Source organism: Panthera tigris, chromosome B2 (assembly GCF_018350195.1).
Source record: "Panthera tigris isolate Pti1 chromosome B2, P.tigris_Pti1_mat1.1, whole genome shotgun sequence".
NCBI lineage: Eukaryota > Metazoa > Chordata > Mammalia > Carnivora > Felidae > Panthera > Panthera tigris.
Genome location: NC_056664.1, coordinates 95,737,329 through 95,743,197, shown reverse-complemented (window position 1 = coordinate 95,743,197; position 5,869 = coordinate 95,737,329). Strand labels below are relative to the sequence as shown.

The following is a 5,869-nucleotide window of genomic DNA, read 5'->3' as shown; positions in this document are numbered from 1 at the left end:
GCCACCCAGGTTCCCCTTATGTGTAAATTTTTTTTGAAAAGAAAGATAATGTTCTCTGTTCATTTCATTTAACAAAGTAATTACATTTCCCACTATGAATAATATATAAATTCATATAGACAATTAAAAAGAAAAAACATATGCATATTTTTTTCATTTGAGAGTGAGAGAGTGTGAGTGGGGGAGAGGAGCAGAGGGAGAGAGAGAGAATCTCAAGCAGTCTCCATGTTCAGTGCAGAGCCCCCTTGGGGCTGGATGTCAAACCAAGAGTCAGACGCTCAACTAGCTGAGCCACCCAGGCGCCCCCCGCCCCCCAAAACATATTTGGATGCATTTTCTCCCAATAATTTTTCCATGTTTGGTGGTTGTTTTTGTTTTTGTTTTTTACAATCATGCTCATTTTAAATAAAATTCTTGAGTGTAAAGAGTAAAATCTTGGGAACCAGTCTGATTACTCTCTAAAATGCCTTCTAAGATTTTGAGAGATTTACCCAAGTAAGAAAATTAGGCAGTATAATTAAATGGGCACAGTAACTGGGTCGATTCAGGGTGATAAAATCCTCCACACGGTGAAAATAAAGCCTAGAGTGTTACTCAACAAGCAGAACATAAACTTAGGCAGTTATGGCTGATACACAGAGGTGAAGAAGAACCTAGAAGCCCCACTGGGCCCTTAAAGTGTATCAAAACCAAGAGCCACCCTCGCAAATCTGTGACAGTCAGCAAGACTTCCAGGCAGTAAAGGGAAACATCAGGAGAACAAAGGTATGGTGGAGGAGTTAATGATTTCTGTGCATCAAATTAATATATGAAAGTGAATTGAAATAAATCCCTGAGACTGGCAGCATTTACCTCAGTGTTAGCGGGAAATTGGAGAGCCAAGACTCTACACTGTTCTCCAAATTAAGTCGTTTGTCATGGAAAACAGGCTCTGTTATAAACATGGTCAGTTCTATGCCTTCCTTTGTTGGTGTATGTTGATGTTGACTTGATGTTGAGAATAACCCAAGTACATGTGTGACAGCAAATCTGCTGAAAAAGTAAAGGAAAATTCTGTTTTGATGGCAGTAATCTTCAGAACCCTGCCTCCCCTCCCCGAGTGGACTTTATTAGGGTCACATAGGAGGCAAAACTTTTCCCTTACCCTCTTAGGAACTCCAGCTGGACTTGAGAATTAAGTTGACATATGACAGGTTAAAAAGAAAAGAAACAAATTTTATTTTTATATGTACATAGGAGCTTTCACAGAAAAATGAAGACTCAAAAAAGCAGTAAGGCCTCAGTGTTTATATACTAGATTGACCAAAGAGTAGTAATTATGAAAAAGTAACTAAAATGTATGAGGAGACTAAAGGAGGATAGGGGTTACTTTGGTTAAATTTGTTTGTAAAACTTCAACTTGGCCTTGACTCCCTGTCTCTGGTGATGAGAATGTTCTTTTCCTCCAGGTGCAGGGGAGGGTCTGTTACATATGGGAGTTTTATCTCCTGTTTTCAGGAGGAAAAGGGGAAGTCCTAGTGCCTTTCTTACACCTGTTGTTTTTCAAGTGCCTTCAGCTCAAAATAGTCAATATGTCAAACTGGCATATTTTGGGGTGGCATATTCTGAGCCCACTCTAAGCCCTGTGTTACCCTCAGTCTCACTCTGGGGAACCCAGGTGGGCTTTAGAGTTGATGTACAAGGTGATGGTAACAGCCTGTGGTGGGTGTGAGGAAGTCAAAATGTGCATAAGAGTAAAACCGACTCAAAGCTCTACCTTTGTACCAATGGTTGCCAGAGGGGAGGTAGGTGTGGGGGTGGGTGAAATAGGTGAGGGGGATTAAAGAGCACACTTCTCACGATGAGCATGGAGTAATGTGTGGGATTGTTGAATCACCATATTGTACACCTGAAGCTAATATAACACTGGAATCAATACTGGAATTAAAATAAAAAAACTTAATATAAATAAATAAATAAAACCTCTACCCTTTGCTCCTTTCTCAATTGGTTTTGCCACAGGTTCCTCAAGCACATGACCTTGGGGGGTCTGAGCCTGGAGGAAGTTCCCCTGGGCTCCACAACTCTGGCCTCTGTTGACAGGCATGGCTATACCTTTGATATATGTGGCCAACAGCACCCATCCTTCCATTACATATAACTTGCCCATTCCCCCTGGTGCAAACTTTATTTACCTCACATCTTAAAAAAAGAAAAAAGACCTCTGTAGGTGTCAAAAATGTTCATAGAAGACAATTTTTCTCCTGACAAACAAAGATACTCCTCTGTAACCATAATACAACTGTCAAAATCAGGAAATTCAGTGATACATTTTGGTGGGAGGAAAATTTTCTTCTACCATTTTATATTTGAATGGGGGGCTGTGAATTAACTGACATTAGATTAACAGGAGAAAAGTTTGTGCATGTGGAAGCTTTCAGATGAAGAGACAACCTGGACAGCTAAAGGAAGGGGTTTATACATCAACTTAATAAGGGAGCAGGTAGAGGTGTTTAGGGCTTCAAAGGATGGAAGGTTGGGATGAAGCTTGTTTACACAATTTTTTGGAATGTCCTGGTCCCCAAGGTCATGCTTCCCTGATTGGAGAACTCCCTGGAGGAGGTAGCTGACTCTCACAAAGCTCTACTGTAGTCAGATATGGGAAGTTCACATAGGAATTCTTTGCATTTGCTGTTGCAGATGTTTCCACTTTGAAGTAATCTTCATATCATTCACGTGTGCAGTCAGTCCTATCATTAGTCACCTAGTCCACAGTCCCTATTCATGTTTTGTCAACTGTTTAGTATCCTGTAGAGAAAAATGATCCAATCCAGGGTCACCTTGCATTTAGTTGTCATATCTCTTTGGTTTTCTTCAACCTAGAAGAATTCCTCAGGAACTCTTTTAGGGTCTTGGCATCTTTGAAGATGATAGGCCAGTTATTTTGGCAAAATGTAGTTACAGTGTTTTTTAAAATATATTCCTTCATCTGTAAGGGAGGAAAGAAGATCCTTGCTACTCTAGCCTTTTAAATTCTTGTCTGGGACCCTTGTAACAAAAAGCAGATTAACAGGAGAAAAACAAAAGCTCATTACCATGTATATCTCATATATACATGGGAGAAACTCAGAGTAACTCGAGGAGGTGGCTTAGAACTCTGGCTCTTGTAGCATCTTCAACAAAGAGCAATACATTTGTGGAGAAATTATAGGATGAAAGGAAGTAGTTTTAGGTCTCCAAGGGTGACAAACTGTGGGAAGATAAATATAAGGCAGGAAACTAATGAAAGAAGGTTTGCTTATGGATTCTTCTGATGTCATCTGATAAAAGTCTGTCTCCAAAGAAGAATAATTTATATCCTGCCTTTAGGCAGGGTAGGGGGAGGGAAGAGAGACCTTTTCCTTCATTTGCTTCTTGTTTTAAAAATTTTTAAACGTTTTCTTATTTTCAAGAGAGACAGAGTGTGAGAAGGGGAGGGGCAGAGAGAGAGGGAGACACAGATCCTAAGCAGGATCAAGCTGTCAGCACAGAGCCTGACACAGGGCTCAAACTCAGGAACCAGGAGATGATGACCTGAGCCGAAATCGGACACTTAACTGACTAAGCCACCCAGGCACCCCTGCATTTGCTACTTATTAATTGCTTTCACCTGAAAATAATTTTTATGTCAAAAAGGCATATTTGGGGGTAATTTATTCTGGTTTTCTTCAACCCATTAATTAATTCATTTGGGATAAGTAATTGATCAGCTACTACGGGCTGAGCCTTGTCAGGCATTGGGATACATACAGTGCACTAGATAGATGTGGCTCTTTCCTTGGGAGAGGCCCTTTAGCCCCTGAAGTGGTTAAGAAGACAGGTTTTATATTCAGGATATCTGGGTTCAGGTCCAGCTCTGCTACTTACTTCCATTAGAATCTTGGGCTTGTTACTTAACCTTTACATACCTCACAAAAAGAGGGAAGGTGAATAAAAATACCTATCACATAAGACAGACATTTGCTTGAAGTGAATTAATAATGGTATCTCAGTATATATTAATAATCTGCATCTGAAAATTAGATTTTCTGTGTGAAGATGCTAACTGGGTTCTATTTCTTATGTATGTATGTATTTATTTATTTATTTATGCAGTTTTATACCTTCATTTGACAATCAGCAATTAGTTCTCATCCATGTTAACAGTAGATTTTTGAAAGTGGTGACAGCTACATAGGTAACCAACATATAGAGCTTGTTTGGTGAATCTTCATCCTCCTTATGTTTTTCTGGACAACCGCACTTGCATATGGTGTGGAACATTCCTTACTCCTTTGGCCTAGACAGCTTTGTTGAGCCTAGTGTCAATACACACATCTGGAGTTCCCATCTCCTTTACAGCAAATTTCTGGATCTCTTTGAGTGCCCGAGGGGCACGCTTCTTGAAACCCACTCCGTGAATGCGCTTGTGAATGTTGATGGTGTATTCACTGGTCACTACCTCATTGATGACAGAATAGCCCTTCTTCTCGCCCCCCTTCTTCGCAGGAGCCATTCTGCTGGGCTGGGGTTGGAAAGGAAGAGCTCACATTATTTTAAAAGGAAAAAAATATGTATAATATATTACATTTCAACCCAGAATCCCAACCAATTTCCTAACGCACAACTAAAGTATACTAAAACACTGGAAGCGATCAGGATATACCTCCCCCAAAAATGTCACTTTGGCATAGGAATTATTTTGAACAAAGTCATCTGAGTTCCTAAGCAGTCTTATCTGCCTAAAAGGTGAGCCTTAAAAAAGAGCTTGACTGTTATAAATGCACCCCCCACCCTCCAGCAGCAACTCTAATCTTCTCTTCTTGGAGTTGAAAAGTCAGAAGTTGCATGATACCCAGATAGACATTGTCACAAACTATCATATCTTCCATCTATTTTTCTAAAGGCACATTTATTTTTCAAAAAATTCATTTGCATAAGTGCCCTTTATGCCCTCTTTCTAAGAAGTCATTTGCTCTCCTGGAAGTGTTGCTCTGCTCCTCCCCCTCCCCTAGTAAGATGATATATAAACTCTAAGTTCTGTCTACTTGAGTCTCATTTTTCAGTGAAAAATAAATATACAGGAATAAAAATCTGTCTTTTCTCTTGCTAATTTGTCTTTTGTCAGTTTAATTTGCAGGTCTCTAAGACAGAACCTAAGAGGATAGAAAAACAGGTTTTTTTCCTTAACACATCTATGTAACACATTTATGCAAAATGTTTAAAATATTGATCACCAAAAAATTTAAAACAGTTGTTTTATGTACAGCAACATCTTTTCCATTGTAGTTATTATTTTTATCCTTGTAATTTCTTATCTACCATTCTCTTTAAAACTTTCTGAACTTTTCTGGTACTCATTGTACAGCTCTCAGCAAAAACAATGGCTCAATATGGAAAGCACCGGTAAATGCATTCAGGACAATTGCCAGTGACAGAGCATGACTCACTCTGAGCGTGACACTCTGAGGTCATTCTGAGCATCAGCAACATCCAAGACTACACCCCCTCTGTGGATACTCACTGTGCTTTTCAAAACGTCTATGATTGTTGCTGCTGTTTTACCCCTTGAATTTGGAAAGAAACTGGAACCCTTTCCCCCCACATTGTTTGGCTAAACTATATTGGACTTTTGGAGACATAAATATAAAAATTTTCCATCAGCTTAATACAAACTCTGTATTGAGAGATACATACATTCTGTGATGTTTGGGTATCAAAAAACAAAAGGTGTTGTTTCGGGAGATATTTGGCAGGCTATGCTTGCACATATAAAGCAATTAAGGTAGACTGTGGCACAAAGAAAGTATTAGCTATTATCATTTTACCTCTCTAAACACAGCGTTCTAGTGGGGAAGGCAGGCAAGTAAAC

The 5,869-nt window shown here is 39.4% G+C and overlaps 1 pseudogene; it reads right to left on the bottom strand.

Moving 5' to 3' along the window:
- Nucleotides 1–4,141: 4,141 nt before the first annotated feature.
- Nucleotides 4,142–4,513, bottom strand: LOC102968054 (annotated as a pseudogene).
- Between the last annotated feature and the right edge of the window lie 1,356 nt (nt 4,514–5,869).